We start from the raw sequence: 22,900 nt of genomic DNA, 5'->3' as shown, positions 1-22,900 counted from the left end.
GTTAATTCAACAATTCGCTTCTGAACATTTTTGTGTGTGATATTATGCTACACGTCTTATAATATCGAATACTGTCATGTTCATATAGTGTGTGTATATGTTTTGAATTAATTTGTAAAACAGTATGCTTGCTTATGCGTCGTGTAATGTTAATTTCTAAATATGTGTATTCTTTGTTACGTGTGATTTGGAAAAAGGCAGAAATAAAACCAAACCAAACAAACCAAAATACATGTATAGCGTGCATTTACCGACTTGCATGTAGACATGCAATCTATAAGGTGCCTATAGGCATCATATACTATGATGATATATCAGTCATCATGATTGATGATTAACTTATAAGCTAACAAAGGGAACAAATCAGACATTAACCTGCGATGTTTAAACGAGTCTAATAAAATTTGAATTTTGCCACATAAAAGCGTGTTGAAAGTGTTTTTCCGGCTCCCGAAAAAAATTTTGGTGGAATAAGATCAATTATTTTTCTATTCCGCCTTCACGAATAAAGCTCGGAATCTCTCGAAGCAATACTGCACATTAATCCCAGAGGATAAAGCTATATTATCTATATGGACTTCAAACAACATCATACACTCTTGTTGTATCTGACGTCACACAGAATACAAGTGAGAGGAACGTGTGCATATTTCTGATAGTAGTGATAACATCTGAAAGAGCACAGCTCCATTTATTCTTCGAAGTGGCTTGATGAGTAGAGTAAACCAAACAAACAAAAAATAAAAAAAATAATGCTGCGAATTCACTAATAATAAATTATTGAACGAACTGACAAAACTTCAGAATCGTGATTTTAAATTCATTCTCTTAGAATGTTTGAATAAAATTAAACGTCCATTGGTACATGTTTAATGTCTTATCAATATATTAATATCTATTTATTTTAACCGGTGTAAATCTCCCCTTGAAATATGGAAAATAGGAGGTATATGACCCAATCGATGTACATAATCATATACCAGCGACTGAAGGAGAACTCTTTGTAAGATGTGACATGTAACATGTAAGATGTAAGAAGAGTGAATTATTATGATATCGATCATCTTTTCATTTTCTCTCTATCTAAAATTTGTAAAATTGACGCAGCATGGCGTTCTGTTGAACAGAACACAACAAGTCGAAATATTCGTATTAAACTCTGTGTAATACCACTATGACCGCGACGCGAGCATTTTACCGGAGCGTGCAGGTGTCGAAGCTATATGTTGAATACAGAGCGAACGTCGAGTGTAAAGGGTAGCGCTCAAATGTCAATTCATGTAAAAGGAGCAGGGGGAGCAATTTAATGAGTAAGGAGGGACCAGTGTATGCCTACATTTATCTCCGTGAGTGTGTATATGACATATGAGTGCTAGGTGATGTACACATTGTGTATATGCGCATCCTTTCAACCATATTGTGCTGATGCATGGTAGCAGTATATAGAGGAATTTGTGTACGCGTCGATCTTCACAAAGTTATTCTTCATAAAACTATAATTACATATCAAAAGCCATAATTATCATAATGATGTGCTATATGCAGCACTTACATATATAATTAATTGTCCACTTCAGCCTAACGTATAAATATGCAGTATCTTTATCTCCTGTAAGTTCTAGCCAACATTAGTTCCTTAAGTGTCAGAGTAATTAAGGCTTAGTGTGAAGTCTTTTCTATGAAGCAGAGGGATGCGATGAAAACATAACCCTGCATAAACTTAAAAAAAAAATGCCTTGGCAACAGAATGTACATTTTAATCTGTGAATAAAGGTAAGACGCATTTTTACAAAGGATAAGTATGTATATGTTTGTTGGTGCGCAAGCGCGCCGGAACATTATCTTTTTTTTGGGGGGGGGGGGGGGCAAAATCTCGACGGGGGCACATTATGTTATGGTGTGAGATCCTCGACGAGGGAGCGAAGCGACCGAGCGGGCTGGCGGGGGGAGGGTGTGGGAGGGGGATCGATACCCCCCCCCCCCCCCCCCCTTCCCACCGTAGGGACTTTTGTAAAAACAGAGTACAAAAGTCGCGTTTATAGAGCATTTAAAAGCAAATTTCCAGGGAATTAAACATAGTGGAAAAAATCAGTGCGAAGGACTATGATTATAACATACGGGGGTACATGATTTCATGTGACGGTGTGAGATCCTCTGCGAACGAGTGAAGTGACGGAGCGGGGGAGAGGGATCCCCCCCCCCCCTCCCACCTAAGGGATTTTTTTGCAGAGTATAAAAGTCGCGTTTACAGAGCATTTTAAATCAAATTTCTAGGGAATTAAACATAGTAAAAAAAAAGATCACTGCGAAGGAATATGATCATAACTGATAACTATTCATTTTACTATAAGTATGATACGGGCAGAGCGAGCGAGCCACTTTCACTTTGCCATTCGTCTGAAATGTATTAAGCTTAAACGTGATCACATTGTTCGAGCAATAAAAATTATTTTTTTTCTAGAAAGCATAGAAGAAGAGGAAAATGTAAGGTTTATTAAAGGTATGTTTCAGTGGGCACACTCGAGGACGCGAGGCTACCACTATACACTAAATTTACTCTTAAGTAAATATTAGTATATAGACATAACAAGATATTGTTAGTGCATTATAATTTTCGCAAATTTCACAATTTCCGTTATGAAATTGACAATTTTTAGGCATTTCGGTCTTTAAATAATTGATTAATTATTTGTTACAGGGGGCACTGGGGGGGGGGGGGGGGGGTGGGGCCAAAACTCGTTTTGCCCCCCCCCCCAAAAAAAAAAAAACCCTTCTTTTTTTTTTTGGGGGGGGGGGGGGCAAGTGCCCCCTCTGCCCCCCTTCCGGCGCCCTTGGTATGTGTGTGTGTGTGTGTAAAAAAAAAATGTGAAATCGACATAATTGGAAAATTGAGCTAAAAATGAATTTGGAACTTTCTTTTGAAGTACCTACATATTTAAGCTAAACGCCATCAGCAGGATAACTGAATATCATAAATATTCATTAATTTGCATCCAAAAAAGGCATGGCATAATGGCAGATCTAGGAACTATTACACCTACGAACTTCGTGCTAAATCTAGCAAAGTACGTTTCTCTGCTTTGGAGACTAAACCTCACTGATAGTGACAACGATGCTAATATCATCTGCTAACAGTTTCAGTATATACGTGTCATTATTATCATAGCACATCAGTTCATCAAAAAGGAAATATCATAGTCTTCCTGTAAGGTATAAACGCCCACTTCAGAGACAAGTGACGTCACTCAAAGTTCAAAGTCAAGCTTTCCGGTTAAAAGATTAAAAGATCTATCAGATGGTCTTTATTTTTACCATCAACAAGTCTTGAGATTACTTCTTCAATTGGAAGCCAACAACAATATACCTATAGTTTCATAACTATCGTGGAATATCTGATACGAAGATACAGCAGGTATAAAAATATTATCATTATATATATACACGAGCATAATACTCGATTTACTCCCAATTCAAATCGAAGACTGTCATGATGTGAATACAATGAAAAGGTCGTCAGAAAATTTCTACACAGAATCTTCATTGTACTCATTCCCACACATCTTACAATGGTCGCATCCTGTCCTCAATGAAAAAATGACGACAAACAATAATCAAGTATATATGACGTATGTTCCCTTGCGTCATGATTGAAAGTACACGACACAAGTAAAGCCGTGCAAGGTACAATGTTTAATGATGTTTGAGAGAATTCACAAGTTAATTCTTCTATCTATACATATACATCTCTCCCTCCCTCTCTCTCCTTTTTTTATCTCTCTCTCCCTTTTTTTTTCTCTCTCTCCCTCAGTCTCTTTTTTCATAGTTTGTATGTGGGATGTGCGGACACTTTTTTCCAAATACAATGGACATACAATTCTACGGAAATACAACGACCACGCTTTGAAATTCGCTTGAAATGACTGGAATTGTCTGAATTTCATTTGGCCGTAACTTGACGCAGTCGTGTATTCATCAGTATTTTTTTTTTAAAAAGGCAAAGGCCGTGGAGACCAAAACAGCTGCATCTTGCGCTTCGAGTGGTGAACTTGTTCAGTGAAGGTATTCTCTTCACTCAACCATACACACATTCATCGATTGCACCATGGTGGAGTTCATAATTACAACGGGTAACAACGTCACAACTTGTTTAATGTTAGATATAAAAAGACTAAAAATGTCAGCGCATGTCTATTCAGCCTTTCTCCTACCCGCTCCCTTCTCTCTCTCTCTCTCTCTCTCTCTCTCTCTCTCTCTGGTCTTTCGGACTTGCAATGGTACCGTTGTTTTCCTGCTTCTTCTCGCAACAACCAGGCTACGCGTATATGAACTCTAAAAGTCTTTTGGGTTTTCTAAAGCAGTAGGGATGTTTATAATCATCATTGATGTAAATATTTCATTTTTTTTTGTAATCTAGCAAAATTAGGATGAAAATGCATCACATCCGTGGCAGATATTCATTTCATGACTGGTATGTGTAAATCAAGTAAGATATATACACAAACACAAAAAATAAGACGACATTAAAATCGATGCGACATTTTCGAGTAAACAAACAACTTTAAAAGAGACCGATGAAAATTTATGAACATTTCCAGCCTATTCGAGTGTATGTTTTGTACTACTTTGACAGATCATACAGTAGAAGTTTAGTAGTAGGATGGTAATAGTATAGTAGTATAAAATAGTATGTAGTAGTAATAGTAATAGTAGTAGTAGTAGCAGTAGTAGTAGTAGTAGTAGTACTGGTAGTAGATGTATCGCAGTAGTAGTATTCATAGCATAATGCAAAATGAGTATATTTTTACACTTCACTTCTTCATTCTTTTTCTTCTTGGTCGTTCCAAATACATAACTTGCCATGCAGTAATCGACTCTTGCAAAACTGATATTCATATTCATCTTTAGATTGTGTATTGGAAATATGATTCATGCACTTCATAACTGGACAGAACGCGGAACATAATCTTGTTTGGATGACTCGCAGTATAGCTATATAATACCATGACTGTATAACAAAATGTCATCTAATATATACATAATGTATATATATATATATGTATATGTACACTGTATATATATTGTATCAAGCTCATTGTGCATGGCAGCCAAAGATTGAATTGTACTTGAGTTACACTAACATTGAAATTTACCGCGTTGTAAACACACAAACACGCAAACACGCACATATACACATATACCGACACAAATACATTTGTATAATACACTCTCGCAAGCACAGACACAACATCATGTACATACACATGCTCGCACGCACAAGCACTCTCACATCAAAACATGCATAATACACACACACACGCACGCGCGCACGCACACATATTGATACATGATACATACATATTCATAATAAACATAACATATAACATGAAACTGAGAAAGGGAAGTCTATAGCATGATCCAAATTTTGATATCGACTATTAAATGCAAACATTATAATAGTCATATCAGTATCGCTGCCATAATGATGAATACGACTGAATAAGATGGATAAGGGTAATGTCTGCATGCCTGTTGCATATACACCCCATAGCCTATTTGAAATAGGCATGATGGATTGCGTATGATAAACAAGGTCAGACATTCACCTAGTCATGTTTATGGATAAAGGCTTGTAAGGACAATGAAGAATCACATAGGCCTAAGAATAGATCTCCAGTGGTAAATAGGCCTATCTGCTTGTTTCCGTCAATAGTCTAATCTAAAGAAGATATAAACATTGCCAGCCACACTGACATATACCACTAACAAGATCGTATGAAAATTGTATCAATACCATGACTTACCTCAAATTCCTGTCCCTCGTTACAATGGTTCTGATGTTGCTCGAATTGAGAATGAACTCCGACGAATCGTGAAATTGACTGCAAATGGTCAAAATACGACGATGTCTTCTGTAAACTAGCACTATGCCGCCATTACTGTCCGCGATCGCGTCAAAGGAGTATACCCCAGTCTCTACTGGCTATCTTGCACGCCAATGTACATGGCGCCGATGGTAGAAAGACAGGGGTGCTACACACTCATACACACACACTCACACACAAACACACACTCGTATCCTGATGCATACACACATGCATTTTTGCACTTGTATTCGTAGGACATCGTGTATTGATGCATGATGCACTGGAAGAAAAGTGCATAGGATGCACACTCCTGCGACGCTCGCACCACCGTGGATGGGGCATACACTCTTGCAATCTCGTGCACACAAAATGAGCGGGTCGTCCCCTCCTTGGTTATACTTCACAGCCGATGATGGTATGAGGATCAATATAGTGTCATAGTGTGGATGACCTTTACAGCATATGCTTGATCGTATGTTTGTATAAACTACATCATTTTAGTCTCGGGTTTTAGAAAGTAGTCTAAAATAAAGTACCAACCAGCCCAGAAGACTAGTACATACGGATCATCATCACAAGGCTTTCTACCTATAAGCAGTTAATCTTTACCTCTGGTATGATCTAGAAATGCTTAAAAATCATATTTAGGAGAGACTATACACATTCGTTGTCACTGAGGACATGGCAGTAATGATGATGATAATAATAAGGACAACAACAATAGTAAATAATAATGATATCTAAAGTCTTGCCAAACTAATTCGTAAAGCGGTCACTCAAATAAAACGACACCAGTCGCATCGTGTGTCTATCAAACATTCAAAGTAACACAAACAGCAAGCAATTTGATTTTAGAAATTCGTTTTTGCGCAGCGAATGACGTTTGAATGATTCCACATAAAACTTTGTAAATGTTTATTCATGTTGAAACATTCCTTCTCTAAATACTGCAAATACCCTTCAAAATTATGAAATCCGTTCTATAATTTGTATTGTGAAAGGACTTCACTTCATTCATTCATTTCATTTTATTTCATTTCCGACGAAAATATACAATATGACAATTGCATATAACCAAAGTGAAGTACAATGTTATTTTTACGTGTCCAAATGAGACTTGCCTCGATTAGCCTGTTTGCTATTGCTGGTCTTTTTTTACCAACCTTAAAATTCTTTTGCGTTGGACTATTTCGTGATTTACACTATGTTTGTTAATGATGTTATTGTTTGGTGAATACATTTAATTTCATTTCAACTTCCATTCTATTTCAGTTTCGTCGTTTATCATGCGTGAACTTTTGTCATTTTTGAAAACCTTTTAATGACTAATTTTCACCAAACGTATGGCGGGTCACATCCCTATAGGATAATAGGATTTCAATTTGTTCCAATACAGAATCCCCCACCCCTGAGGTCTAAAATTCCGAGATTAAAGGAATTAAAAAAAATCTTGATCCAAAAAAGAGATAGAGCTGAGCAGGTGCTTTGAAACAGTAGTTTACCGGTAGTTTGAAATTTTGTTCATGGCGGATCCATGAATGTTCCCCTCGGAACCCTGTATGGAGACCGAATTGGGGGTCAATTTTCACATTTTCACCTTATTCTTGAAAATTCCATGACGGGTTTTCAGCAAACTGGGCAGGTATTGACGTTATATATATAGGGTAATATAGAATGTACATGTATTTTATACATGCATGCATTTTTTACACAATTTCTATACTTATCTTGTAAGTTTTCATTTCTTGTGCATCGACATGTTCATCGTTTCATAGTTTTCATTCTCATACGATATCGAATTAGGACAGAGCTGGGTAGAGACTCCTAAAGAAATAAAAAACACCATTTTCATTAAAAAGATATCAAATTTCTACCCAAATTCTACATGAAAATAAGAATAGGCTGTGTCTGGCTATTTACCAGACAGGATAGGATAAGGATAGGATGTGTCTGGCTAAGGATAAGGATAGGATGTGTCAAATAAGGATAGGCCTAATGTGTCTGGCTATTTGCCAAAGTAGCCTAAGAACACTGTGGTCAAGTATTGACATGATCTAACTTTCCTAAACCCCTCCCCCATACAATTGATCTTTTACTTGATACGAATCTTACAATCTAGATTTGATTGAAGTTAATTAAAAATATACATGCACACTAAGGAATTTGAATGGCCCAAAAGACGAAAATGTTACAAATGGATTGACAAAATTGATTGCTCGAAGCGCTAGATTGATCGGAGGAAGTTTGAAATTGACCGGGAAATCCTTTGACATAGTAAAGATAATAATGATAATGATAACAATGATGATCATGATATCAATAATAATAACAATAATAATAAAAAAATAATAACAATAATAACAACAATAATGATAACAAAAATAATAATAGTAATAATAATAATAACAACAATAATAATAACAAAAATAATAATAATAATAATGATAATAATAATAACAATGATGACAAAGATAATGATAATTTCATTATGATTAAAACAATGTGGCCGTATACATTGAGGGCAGCCTCTTCAATGTTGCCAGAGGCCCCTCAAATAATGGTTCATTTGGCGGACCTCCCACTGAAAGTCAAGGGTCTTATGCACGGATTGTCACCTCCCCCACTCCTTCCCCGTGTACTGTGGTACAAATCCTTCCTACATGAAGCAGCAACGACGACAAAAACAACAACAAATTATTTCGGAAATCAAAGTTGTAATCTAAGAATCCACAGTAGTCCTTTCAGTTTTTTTCTTCTTTTTTCTTTTTATTCTGATTATGATTTTATTCAGATGAAACAATGTTCTCATCACCAGTTATATCACATGTTTAACAAGACATAAAAAGGTAGAGACAGAATGGAGTGACATGAAATGGAAGATAAAGGGTATAATGCATGGAAGTGGAAATCCATCGAGTCAATATCATGTGGGCTCGTTGAATGTATTGACCTACAGGATGGGGAGGGGAGTTCTGCAAGAAGTCGTGGGGAACATCTCGCGTGCCTTGTACTCCCCCTTCATGAGCTTACTAGTCCGTCGTGCTAACGTCGGACCCAATGGCTCCTGAAGTATGTTTTTGAAGTAGCGCCCTCTGCGACCTTGGGCGCAGATTAATCACAACCATTCACATCGAGAAATCGGCAATTTCTGCAAGGTGTACTCGTGGCGCATCTTTCTGTCGACTTAGCAGCTTTACACTTGATTCCCAATATGTCTGGGCATTTCTGTTGCATATTGCAGATAAATCGGCATTTAACGATTCTATGCAAAATCATTATGTAAAACGGCCATTTAGAAAGACAGAGAGGAAGAGATGAATATGGTTTTGGGGTGGTACGTTGAATGACGGTTTAGATGATCAGGATATTGAATATGACTGAAATTATATATGTATGAAGCATATTCAAGTATACTGACAAATTTTACTAACACTGTTGGTTGTGTGTGGCCAGTGTGCAGTGTTCGTAGAAAGTGATAAAATGTGAGTGTGCGTTTGTTACTGTCAGCACTCAGCACACACTTAAAGAGCTGGATCAGCAGTAGATCGTATTCTTAATTTTCGTTTTGAAATCCTTTTCCTTCTTTATTCTAGGCGGGCAGTGAAGCATTTTGAGTTCAAATGATCGCTCTGAGAGTCTTTTCTATTATCGTATTTCGGGGTGGGGGTGGGGAGAAGTGTTATTATGTGTATTCAAACCAATGTTCTGATCATATTTGTTATAAATGAAATGAACGAAATGAACTCTCTCTCTTCTATCTTTAAAACACAAACAAATGAACTCTCTAAAAAAATCGAGTGAAAATATTCACTCTTAAAGGAGTGAATACAAAAAAGAGTGAATTAAGAGTGAAATTGGAGTGAATTTTGAGTGAAAATGTTCAATTTCACTCATTTTGGAGTGACCTCAAGGATCACTCGAAGATTTTGGAGTGATCCCCGAGATCACTCTAAAACGAGTGAAAATGAACATTTTCACTCGAAATTCACTCTTTTTTGTATTCACTCCTTTAAGAGTGAATATTTTCACTGGATTTTTTTTTAGAGAGAACGAAATGAAATACCCAAGGAGGTATATTAGGCGAGATAGTGCCTCTTTCTTATGCACTCTTGTAATCTACGTAACAGTCTCGATCACTTTCCACATCCCTCACTGTAACACACACTGTTTGCAGTCTAGGAAATCCATTTAACATGTCTAATCCACGGCACGAATGTCATTTCCGCGATGGTACTTGAGCAATGCAAGGCATGTCACGCCAGTGCATGTATTGACCTCTTGTGTCAAGCCATAATTTATACTGCATGATGGCGAACACACCCGACGCATCACATCCAACTTTCGTCTTCATGGAACCCCTTGGGCACGTCTAGTCTATTCGATACGAACGAATGTGCGCACCGTGTATTCCATTTCGAATGATCGGATGAATAACATTCTCTCACTACCCCACATATCATTAACATGACATTACATAGTATTCCACGACAAAGGGTTCATGATTATAAATCTTAGCCTGAAGTAACAGAAATATTTCCAAAGCGGAACTATCTATCACTATACACCAAGCAAGAGATTCAATTCAATTCAATTCAAAACATATCTGAGATATAGTTTGAAGGAAATAGATGGCCATAATATTAGAGACGTAACGATCTAAAACGTCAGCAAAATCATCTTTCTTGCGTTTTCTACGCAGGCCTCGAAATAGACGCCTTGATGAAGTGAATAGGACGTCGTTTACATAGAATTCCAACACTTTGTTTCAACAAGACCAACCTGCCTGTGAATGTTTCATTGCAATGGTGCCATTGCGAATAATAGACATTTGTATTTTTGTAGACATTGTATTTTCTTGATTTACAATGAAAGGATTGACTCCTATGAGGAGTCTTTGATTACCAGCTTATTGCTATATCTTGAGTAGAATCATATGCATAAGCCATTAAATTAGGCCTATAATAGACATAAAATTATAATGCCGTACCTACGCAGTGTCATCGAGCTTGTAACATGGGAATTTCACTCAATCAACAAGAAAATGGTAACAATTGTGTGTAAGTATATATATATATATATATATATATATATATATATATATATATATATATGTGTGTGTGTGTGTGTGTGTGTGTGTGTGTGTGTCTAAATTTGTATTTTTCTAGTTTCGGTTCTTCCAACAATTTCACTCGCTTTCAATAACATTCGCAACAAGTAATGATATATCTTTTATAATGTGTATTGGTGGTATATGAAATGAAATCTAGTAATCAAAGTATAAATGTGAATGAAATGGAACAACGATCGAGTGGGCCAATAAGTTACTTTTATTGATGTATCAACGAGTGACATAATGTGGAATTCCATGACGTCAGCAATTGTCCTTAGTAATTAGTAATCAAGGTTTTGTTGTGAATGGTGCGATACTTCGAACCACGTAATTTGCTACTGCTTATTATAAAGCGTTATAGTATGAGTCATCTCAAACGTCGCACAGACATGACAATGCATGTCTATAGCATGTGGAAACGCCTTTGCCATTGCACAATGGCGGGGGTGCCACGTTCTATAGATAGACTTCACATTCCAAGTCACTGCTTACGTCGTTGTTTCGTCTCTTTATGATGATGATTGGAGTGACACGAGTCCTGCTTAGGTCAATTCCTTTTCATGATATCACAGTTAATTTCAAGAGATATGATATATTTACTATGTCTTGTACTCAGTTCTACACATAGTCTATACTGTCATCCGTATGGAGTATAAAAGTTGTGTGAAACCATAGCCTTGACATAGTATTATTTTATGTATACATCCACAAGTCACCGGCAAGCCTTTCTTGGGTTGCCATGCAGACATAGTACAAAAATATACTTTGCCTTGGGAGTTTCTGGTTAAAACTATGGGCAGAGATGACTTCAAAATAGACCAATCGATAGGGTCACTTTTTGAGGCACTGAGGACCATAGTTTCAACCAGAGACAGAGAACATTAAATGTTTAATATTTTGGATTAAAATGTTTACAAAAACACAGGGGAAAATGAGGCAGAAGTTAAGGTGGTGATTACGATATTGTGGAGGGATCTATACAGTGGAAGCACTTTCAACCGATCACTTATACAGGAAGAATTTTTTTATCCAAAATCTATTACGAAAACGAATGATTTAATGCACGCGAATTAGACTCCAGTATGGAAATATGTAGAACAGGTGAATGCATGAACGCTATTTGCTTGTTAATTGTGTTGTTGTTGTTATTATTATTATTAGTATTATTATTATCATCATTATTATTATTATTATTATTATTATTATTATTATCATCATCATCATCTTATTATTTTTATTGTTGTTGTTGTTGTGCTAGTCCTCAGAGACAATCAGGATCCATAGCTTTGAAATAAACTGGTCTATGTCATAATGACATCATGTGCATATTTTGATGTTGGTTTAGCAGTTACTGATAGTTGATCATTGAAATTTCTCGACAAAATCCGTTCCATCTGTATGGGATTGAACATGCATATACCTTATATTGATTTATAGTGGGCAATATACTGTTTTGTAACACTTAAAAAAGCGAAAAGCAAAAAAAAAAAAATGTCACAATATCGAATTCAACAGGATTGTTATGCTGGATGCCAGACGTGATGCAAAACACGTCACATTTTCCTTGTTTTCTAAATTGTCTTATATAATAATGTTATCTCAGTATATGTTTGAAATAATGAGAATACGTGTAATTTCTGCGATTCTGTCTTAGGCATCTTACATTGTAAATATATAGACTATATCAGTGATACATAATTATTTACGGTGTAAGATGCTTACGACAGAATCGCAGGAATTGCATATTCTAGGACATGATTATAACGTTTGTCTCTGTAATGCATATACGTCAAACATAAATTACGTAGAGACACGATGAATGGACTTTGCGACCAATATTGCGACACACCGTCAGATAAACATATCAAAAGGCATTTGTTCCTGTAGGTACATGTATTGTAGTGGAGACGTTTCCAAAACGTATACCTCTCAACGACAAAGAGAGAGGGGGAGAGAAAGAGATATGCTGTACGCAAACAACACGTAGGCGGTTCTCTCCAGTGTGAACTAGTCGAACCACTTCCGGGGGGATTGATTTCCAATCTACCGCACGCTTTCGCAGTATACGAGTGACGAAATCAATATTGGGGCAGTTTCTCACGTAGGCCTATATATGGGTCCTTTGAACTTCCTGTTTTGTTTTTCTTCGCTGATTGCTTCTAAACAAATACATGTAATATTTTCTTTCTTGCACACAGTACCACATTTTATGATATTCCCACGCTTTATTCTGTTGTTCATTTTATAAATGACGTGTATGGTCAAGGAAAATAAAATGTGATAGAGACCAATAAAAATGTGTGAGATATAGGTGCATTATTCAATGAGTTCGGACACGCTCGATGCTATAATGTGCATTCATGTTTTAAAGGGATAGTACAGTATTGGTGGAGATGAAAATTGGGCTTGATCTTTTTTGCAAGATACCATACTACCCGCAAGAAAACACTTATGAAATAGTACAGAGCATACCATTTTAAGAGGAATTCAAAGCTTATTTGATGAAAATCGGGTTTGGAATAGCTGAAACATCCAAAAACAAAGTAAAACAAAAAGATCGTAATAAAATGTGGGTCCCACACTTTATTAGGATCACTCTGTTTTGGATATCTCAGCCATTTCAAAATCAATTTCCATCAAATAAACGTTGAAATCCTCATGGAATTACATGCTCTTTCATATTTCATAAAAGGTTTCCCACTATCTCACCAAAAAATGATAAAAACCTGAAGTTAAGTCTCATCCAAAACTATACGATCCCTTTTAAGCATACCAGCTGATTGATAGACAGGAAGTCATATATTGGTAAACACATTACTCCTTCTCGAAACAATGTAATTCATACTTTGTCAATCAAATCCCATATTAATATGGACAGCTGCGGGGAACTACAAGCTCATGTGCCGGATATGCAAAATATTATTTGCACTACGAACCCATTACCTCATCACTTAATGAAATGTTAAAAAGCATACAATTCTAAAAGGAATTCAAGGTTTACTTTATGAAAATCGGTTTTGAATTGCCCAAGATATCCAAAAACAAAGTACATGTAACTACAAAGCTTTCCTAATTGGGTTCCACCTTATTACTAAATTGGATTGCTTCGTTTTCGATATCTCAGTCACTTCAAACCAATTTTTATCAAATGAACCTTGATTTCCTCTTAGAATTATATGTTCTTTCATATTTCATAAGAAATTTCTCATTATCTTAAAAAAAGAATCATCGTCGAGAAACGTTGGAAACCTCAAAACCCATCTCAACAGACTCTGTAGCATCTCTGATGTCGGCCATAACCGGGGGCTTCCCACACAAGAAGAGAATAATTATGATTCAATGGTATGCAATGAGTCAGGTGTATTGCTATGTCAGTGCATTAATTATGCAAATTCGTTATTAGAGCCCTATATAGCACTGAGACATAACATTGAGGCACACGCTTATGGTTGAAAATCAGCACCTAAACAGAATCAGTCCATAGCAATAAAACAAATTCTGATCAAAACTAATCCGCTGTGGAGGTGCATGCATAGTTTTGACATGTTTTACTGGGGAAGCTTCCTCGTAGCAGACAGTTAGAATGGAGTACTCAAAGAAATTATATTGAAATCATAATGATACACATACAAGTCATGGTTAAAGTTATGGTAGCCTATACTTGTCTGCAGTGGGTAAACGGCTGAGTACAAAAGGGGACATTACCGGTATTTAAAGCGCAGCTCATGAGATAATCTGACTCGTGTGGAATTTGAACTGCACAAAAGATTAGTTGCTGATACGTCGTGCGACGAATGTCAACACGCATGGAAGCCAAACATTCACATTGCATGATTCGTTTGGGTGCATCAGGGAGGTGTGAGAGAGACTCACACCTCCCTGGGTGCATATTATGTACAGATACACTGTATCATGGCGGTCTCCCTCCCACCTCCTCAAATGCATTGAGTTATGAAGTCAAAAGGCCGGAAAATCAAGTGATACACTCGAATTTCATAAATATACATAATTCACCAAAAAACTAATGACCATTACAAACACCCTGACCTATATGGCGTCATGCAGAGATTGACAATTGAGATTGAGGTAGAAATATCTTGCAAGGCACATCCTTAGTAGAGACAACATTGCATTCCTTACTCATTTGTCATGTATGGAGATCGATAGGCATCATGTTCATCATCTTGTCATGCATGGAGATGGGCATGACGTTCCTTATCACAAGTTGTGAACAACAGTCCAGGGGCGTCACCAGCTTTTTTTCAAGGGGGGTGCGTTTTGACACTTAATGTTTACGAGATTTTTTGGACAGACATTTGGAATATAGGAAGCTCTCAATCCCTAGTCTTTTACTGTTTTTTGAGGGAAACCAAGCGGGGAAAGGGCACCGGCGTAGCTAGGATTTCATCGGGGGGGGGGGGGGGGGGGGTTGTTAGTATGCGAGGGAGCGAGCAAGGGTGGGGGAGGGTGTGGAAGTGCTGGAGGGGGTTGTACCCCCTATAAATGGATTATGCAATGACGGTGTGAAACGACAAATTTATACTGGCAGCGATATCAGGAGATTGGCATAACGACTAGGCTATTTTGACATTTTACAGTCCAAAAACTGCCGTTTGTAGCCATATTTTTTTGCTTTGGAAATTAAAGGGGAGGGGGCGCACCGGGCGCAACTGCTGGCAATTACTGGCAGTAACATCAGGTGAATGGCATAATAAACAGTCCCAAAACTGCCATTTGGAGCCATATTTTTTCGCTTTGGAAATAAAGGAGGGGTGGGGCGCAACGGGCCCAACTGCCGGTAATTATTGGCAGCAACATCAGGAGAATTGCATAATAATTAAATGCGAGCGAGCTTGAAAATTTTGACATTTTGCAGCCCAAAAACTGCCGATTGTAGCCATATTTTTTTTGCTTTGGAAATTAAGGGGGGGAGGGGCGCACCGGGCGCAACTGCTATAAATTACTGGCAGCAACATCAGGTGAATGGCATAACAATTAAATGCGAGCGAGCGAAGGGAGCGAGCTTGAAATTTTTGACATTATACAGTCCAAAAACTGCCATTTGGAGACATATTTTTTCGCTTTGGAAATAAAGGAGGGGGGGGGGCGCACCGGGTGCAACTGCCGGCATTACTGGCAGCAACATCAGGAGAATTGCATAACAATTAAATGCGAGCGAGCGAGCTTGAAAATTTTGACATTTTACAGTAAAAAAAAACAAACAAACTAAGCTGTATTTCTTTTTAGAATTTTAGGGGGCGCATCGGGCTCAACTGCTGGCAAATACTGGCATTAATATCAGGAGAGCATAATGATTACATTCGAGCGAGCGGAACCAGCGAGCTTGAAGATTTTACATTTTACAGTCCAAAAACTGCCGTTCTTAGCCATATTTTTTCGCTTTGGAAATTAAGGGGGAGGGGCACCGGGCGTAACTGCTGGCAATTACTGGTAGCAACATCAGGTGAATTGCATAACGATTAAATGCGAGCGAGCGAAGAGAGCGAGCTTGAAAATTTTGACATTTTACAAGTAAAAAAAAACTGCCGTTTGTATAGCCATATTTTTCGCTTTGGAAATTAAGGGGGGGGGGGGCGCACCGGGCGCAACTGCTGACAATTGCTGGCAGTAACATCAGAAGAATGGCATGAAGAATAAATGCGAGCGAGCTTGAAAATTTTGACATTTTACAGTCCAAAAACTGCCATTTGAAGCTATAGCTTTTTTGCTTTCGAAATTAAGGGGGCGCACCGGGCGCAACTGCTGGCAATTACTGGCAGCAATATCAGGATAATTTTAATGCGAGCGAGCTTGAAAATTGTGACATTTTACAGTCCCCAAACTGCCGTTTGTAGCTATATTTTTTCGCTTTGGAAATTAAGGGGGGGGGCGCACCAGGCGCAACTGCCGGCAATTACTGCCAACAACTTCAGGAAAATGGCATTACGACTAAATGCGAGCGAGCGGAGCGAGCGAGCTTGAAAATTTTGACATTTTACTGTCACTGTCACTGTCATTTTACTAACACTTGAATTACTATTTCGGTAAGTCTTTTTTTCTTTTTTTTACAAGCGGATTGGGAGGGGGGCGCACCCCCCCCTCCGTAGTTACGCCACTGTTTTTGGGTGAAATAATTGGACAGATTTCTTGAATTCTAACAAAAAAGCAAGAAAATCTTTTCATCGCGGGAATTATGATTATGTGGGGTGGGGCAAATGGTGCCCTTGCCTTCAAATATTTTTATGGGGGCAACATTTTTGTTTTCTTTCAAAAGCAAGAAAATCTTCTCATTTCGGGAATTATTACTTATGGGGGGAGGGCAAAATTAAAATATTCTTGCCCCTCCAATATTTATATGGGGGTAACTTTTTGTTTTTCTGTCAAAAAAAAAGATAAGAAAATCTTCTCGTCTCTGGAATTATAGAGGGGGGGGGGGTGGGCAAAATGATATGCTTGCCCCTCCATTTTTTTTTTCATTTCTTTTTTTTTAATGAGGCTAAGGCTCGCTCTTGGGCTGGCAATATGGATTGGTCAGAAGTAACGTACATAGACCCTACATACTTGTAAGAAGCACACGTACATGCAAACGTGTATAAGTGCTCCGTATCGTACGGATGTACAGTACGGTCGATAAATAGTAAACACTGTAGAATACTAGTAGATGCTGCCAGAACCAGGGGTGCGAATTATTTTTGCCGACAATTTTTTTTTGTCCCTGGTGCAAAATATAAAAAGAAATTATAAAATTATAAATAATTATAAAAAGAATAATTATTTAGCGTCCGGCGTTGAGGTCGCTCGCAGACTAATTTTTTTTTTTTTTTTTTTTTTTTTTTTTTTTTAAGAATCTGAAGGGGGGTGCGTTCGCACCCAACGCACCCCCCTGGTGACGCCCATGCAGTCGGATTGAAATGTATCCGAATTAAAGGAGACCGGACAATTTTCAGAATTTTTCATTTGAACAACTATAAATTGGTTTCACTGAATGCAGAGTTTCAGAATTTATAGTGATTCGAATAACGAGGAATAAGAACGTTTTCAAAATTTATAACAAATTGCAATGAACAAGGATGATGACTATGGCAGTCTCTCCATAAGAATGCATGAGTTGGCCCTCAATTAAGGAAGCAAAACAAAAGAAGAAGGCATGCATTCTACACAGGTGAACTTGTCAAGCAAGCGGTATTTCACTGCTACATTCTTGAAATATGTGAGCCTCCTATGTCATCAGCATTGTTAAATGTAATTTTTTAAGTGGTTTTTCAGACTATTGGTTTCTCTGCTCCAGGACCACAATGAATTCCACAAATCTATAGGAGCCTACTCACATGGGGTTATCGATTTATATACTACATGATGTGAAATTATGAAAATCGTCTTGAATGCCCCTTTAACTGTGCAGTGTGAGGGTGTGGGGGCGTCGGATGCTCTATAATCTATCTAAATATGATATACTTAAGGTCTCTATATTTATTATAGAAGCCATCATGATTTCAATGTGAAGTTTATTACGACTCTTTCACTGTTCAGACAAGCTGCGCGCTGATTTCGTTTTCGGTATACTTATCAATTTGTTCTGTATCGTATTGTCTGCCTTTTGCTTTCAGACAGCAGCTCGAGCAGTGTTTCCTGTCATCACACATAGCAGTTATCGTCCTGTGAATGTGTGTCCAGTGAAGAGCCATGTGGGTCATTCCCCACATCAGAAATATTGCATTTTCAGCTCATTGTGAAAGGAACATAAATGTGTGAGTATATAATTTCACTGACCAGCTGTATTTACCAGCTATTTCATCATTTGTCGAGTAAACAGTCCCTGTTTTAAATCAACCTCATTTACAAAAGTCTGGAATACTAACAACTATACAAGCATAGCAACCGATGCCATTTGGCTGGTTGCCAAATCGGCGTGACTTCGTGATTGGTTGGTGCGAGCTTGCTGCGATGACCTGTCACCTCGCTGGAACGCGATTGGCTGGCGTCGAGACGCACCTCGTTCATTTCCCCAGGAAGGAAAGGAGGTTGAGCAAGTCATCGCTTGGCTTGTCTTCTCTTACATCAATTTTAATCATTATGTTTACCAAATGTCCCAAGTTTCAAGACAAATTCCCCTTCTGGAATCATGAAAACAACTTATGACATTTTTTTCTGTTTCCAGTTACCTTGCTAGAAATACATTACGCTCCTTGCCAAAGAGATCGAAAAAGCAACGTTTTAACTTTCCTCACCTCAGCTTGGCAAGATCTGTAATAGTCATGGTATTGTGATTAGCATTCCACGTGACACAATTTCATCAATACAGCGAGAAAACATAGTTAATTTTAATGTAGTCACGAAGTAGGATCAACTAATTTGATGAGAGAATGCCAACAGTCTATCAGTCTCGACAGACGAATTCTCTTGCAACAAAAATTTGAGCCTTGCACCTGTGGTGAGTACATGACGTATATCACTCAGGAGAAGCGTCCAAACAGGGAGGTGAGAGGAAACAACGAAATTTCGATTTAAAGTGTGCAGGGTAGGGTAGAGTCAGCTGGTTTTACTTTTTTGTTTCTTTTTTTTTTCAGTCGGCGAGGAGATAGAAACCTGCCCTGGATGACTGCAAAATGCTAATACAATACATGGGATAATACTTTGGCTTTGGGTTTGGGTTTATCAGTACCTGGGGAAGGTACCAACTGACCTCGCAAACATCCTTTGGTTTGTCCCAGTGTACCTCCTCGGTATAATTTTATGTCGATGACCTGATTCGGAGGTTATCACAATGCCAAAAACATCTTAGGTCAGACCATTGACCTACGAGGTCCGAGGCAAACAAGCTCTTTTCTCCTCATTTTTTATCGAACAAAATGAAACAAGACTAGTGCAGAGTTCACATCGCGATACTTGATTATCTGAAGCAACTCAACGCAATCTACAAGACTTCACCCTATAGGCCTACCACTAAGCATGTGAGCTATTGGCGTAAACATCTGCAAGGACAACGCCTTGCGATTCTATAATGAACGTAAAACTTTTTGGCGAAAAGCCGTCGATATGTGAGACTTAACATCTGTCATCAAGTGTGTAGAAATAGCTTTTCTTTGTATTTCATTGTATTTTGCAACTGTCATTATAACACTTGAGTTTAAAAAATCATTTAAATTAGGTATAGAAAGAACAGGTGGAATATTTGATGTCGTGAATGTATTTTTTGTTGAGTGTCAAATTCTTTGTGGGTTATTTTTATATGAATCAATGACAAGTGTGTTATCTTCTTTGTTTCATTTTGAAATGTGTGCTTTATATGTATTTATGTATGCCGCTTGAATCATAAAGACTTTCCATTAATATTTTATGGACAAATCAAATTTACACTATAAATTCTTCATTGTGTACAAAATAGCATTGATTTTTTCACACCTTTCGATATTTACGTTTAGTTACTCTCATTAACCCACTGCGTGTCACTTAATCTTCTGTCCATATCTACATAAATTTGAGCACATTAACAAGGATACAAGGATATACAAGGAACTTTATTGTCTGTTAAAAATACAGAAATTCGTCTTCCACTGGCATAACAAAGGAAAAGGAGCAGACAACATAATATTGCACGTTAAGTTAACTCATTAGCACAGAAATGGCTAAATAGAGGAAATTATACAAACGGAAAGACAGATTTTTGAAAAATCGTACTTTTAATACAAAAGGCATGCACTTATATGAGGTTTGACGTCTTTTTACTGGACAGTGATTCATTGAATACAGATAGGACTTATACGCAACTTAGCTGAATTGAATCGGTAATAACATCATGTAACGCGACCGTTATTTATGTTCGTATCAGGGATAGCTCTTCTTACAAGACACGTCACTCCACAATTAGGAATCGATTGAACACCAATTTAACTCATAAATGTGGTTTAATACATAGAGTAATGATAATGGAGCCAGTAAGCAATTACAAGCTTTTCTTATAACATCACAACATACATTAAGAAACTTCTTGTATCACCGGCATGTCGAACTATACTAAGCTCATAGTGTACTAGTGTATAAAACAGTTTTGGCCACTTCACAGGCCTCTAGCGGTTCATGTGTCAAGTTTAAATGCTCAGAATCGTGAACGTGCATTTGTTTGTGCACTTTAACTTAATATCTCATCCATTGAGGGTACTACAGGATCATTTTATACACAAATTTTGGGTGACATATAACATGACAGAAATCGATATCCGATATTTCCATGCAGAGGATTATTGCAGTCCTTTGGAACTCTTTTTCCTGTATCTTACACAATACCGTCAGGTCCCAAATGTGTTTGACTACTCCCACAACGTACAATCCATATACTACAAGAATCTCAGAAGGGATATGACATTAACCTCACTTGTCTACATTTATATACATTATACTACACATTTGTATAGTACAACGGGGCTCATACACAATAACCAGTGATCATGTAATATAATTATAAGGCACATATGACTCACATTCTCATAGAGAGTCCTCCACAGTCCACGCGGCAGATTTCTGTACTATATCGCCGATGACTAGTGTCAAACATAAAGCTCTCCTCACCGCGGGACCGGTTCGGTGCTGGGGATCCAATGACACAAGATTCACGCGACTGGTGGCACTCTGCGACCATACACCAATGCACTTTCACTTGGGTTGATTAGCTCCGGTAAACAGTACAAACACAGTCATAGCCATCCATAAAGCTGATACTTTCCATTTCCATTAACTGCGATTCCGAAGTAGGACACAATTTCCAACGCACAGCAAGCAGGATACAAATGGTGAAGACAATATAACGTGATGTGCCCACATATCTTTCACACATATGATGATTTGGGACGAGTATAGCGAAAGAGAGCAAGGTGATTTTTTAGTCTCAGGTCTGAAGGGCGTTGATATACAAGCGATGTCGTCCGAGGTAGTTTCTCCTTCCTTCGCCAGTTCACAAACCAAGCAGGTCGGTAATCACAAATAAACCACCAGAAACTATACAGTACAGGTATAATAATGACATATTTACAGGTCGAAGCCACTGGTTATAGACTCCTTTCAAAGAGAACCACCCCACATTTCTTGCACTGACATGCTGCCTCACTGGTACCAGAATTGAGAGAGAGAGAGTCTCGATATTTTACATCTGCTATATATTCTCCAGCCCCAGTGGTCTCCATCCCCTTTTCCCCCTAAATTTCCAAGAAAGACATAAAAGATAGCAACACAGCACTCTGCACTGCCCTCCACCAGTAGAGCGATGACCACAAAGATAAACAGGAAGGAAGATAAGAGACAGGGGCTTTAACCACAACTCAGGCAGGGGATGGGGAGAGGGCTAGTCCTACTGCTACGAAAACAAATCATTACTGTTTTAAATGGATGTAACACTGCTGAACTACAAAATATGCTCACTTATATACACTATATACAACAATGTTGCAAGAAATTTCATAGAGAGGTCTACAAGAGCAAGTATAGAAATATATTGTATGCATGCTGCTGCATTGGCTGTCTGATCAGAATTGTATCGGTATTTCCAACACTAACTTAGCTATCAACAGACTTATTTTCTCAAACAATGTGAATGCAAAGGGGACATACTCCTTGGAGGGCACAACCATATATAACCCTTCTTTATTACTGTGTTACATCACCCCCTCCTCAAATTTATGCGTCCTCGCATAAGTTCTTCAAACCTCATCAAAGTAACAACAAAAATAGAATTAACAATCATATTCTGTTATCACCTACTCATGTATTCCCAACCTCGCAGGTGGGGCGGCATTCCTACGAGGACGTTGAAAGATTTCTTTGACTTGGGTCTCTTTATCAACCCCTCCTTCATCACATTTGCTTGTGGAGTCATCTGCCCCTGTGTCAGTTTTGGTCCCCACCCCCTCAGGAACCTCACCAATTTCCCCATGCA

This window comes from Diadema antillarum, unplaced genomic scaffold, assembly GCF_040938485.1.
Source record: "Diadema antillarum isolate AM-2024a unplaced genomic scaffold, OU_Dant_1.0 scf00000201, whole genome shotgun sequence".
NCBI lineage: Eukaryota > Metazoa > Echinodermata > Echinoidea > Diadematoida > Diadematidae > Diadema > Diadema antillarum.
This window is presented reverse-complemented; position numbering follows the sequence as displayed.